This window comes from Homalodisca vitripennis, unplaced genomic scaffold (genome assembly GCF_021130785.1).
Source record: "Homalodisca vitripennis isolate AUS2020 unplaced genomic scaffold, UT_GWSS_2.1 ScUCBcl_7242;HRSCAF=14842, whole genome shotgun sequence".
NCBI classification, from domain to species: Eukaryota; Metazoa; Arthropoda; class Insecta; order Hemiptera; family Cicadellidae; genus Homalodisca; species Homalodisca vitripennis.
Window position 1 is genome coordinate 28378 of NW_025783376.1, and position 759 is coordinate 29136.

A 759-nucleotide genomic window follows, 5' to 3' on the forward strand; every position below is an offset into this window, starting at 1 on the left:
GTATGTCGCATATTATTCATTTTACTTTATAGTAGACTTACAAAAAATTTGTATTATTTGATTGTGAAATCATTGCCTGTTTAACCAAAGTCTCGCATATCGCACCACTGTTGTTCCATTAAGCGACCAGTGATCCATCATTGTGGTCACTTTTTAAGTTTTACAGTCCAATTACAATTATGCTACACTTATAAAATATATAATTATTCTCAGTTAGTTATTTTTTGGAGCTACTAATATCAACTGTAGACACAAGTAGTGACACAATTTTTTAGAATCGGGCAGGCTTTATTCTTACTTAGAAATAACACAAGAATCGGTATCAGATTTAGAATCAAGAACCAATTTTGGGACTGGAATTGAATCTTTTAGGTATCAATAAATTTGTAAAGAAAACCATTACTATAGTGAAATATAATTCTCTATTGTAACTCATTACATGTAATCACTTGAGTATTCTATTCAGGTGGTCTTTAGTTTCCCATTAGTTGTCTCATCTTTAACAGTTTGTTTGAATTATTTATCTCTTTGTCATCTAAATTTAAAAAAGATTTGTTATCAGTAGTAATAACTTTTTAGTCTTCCAACAATTCATATGAATTATTTTAATAATGTCTTAACGTTTGGTGGTTTATCAAATTTCAAAATGTTGTGTTTAAATCAGTATGCAAAAATCAAATTCTATGTTTTGCTTGAAAATCACTAGTTCAGATTTGATCGGGCCCACTAAAGGAAATAAAATAATAAAATTGGATAAAA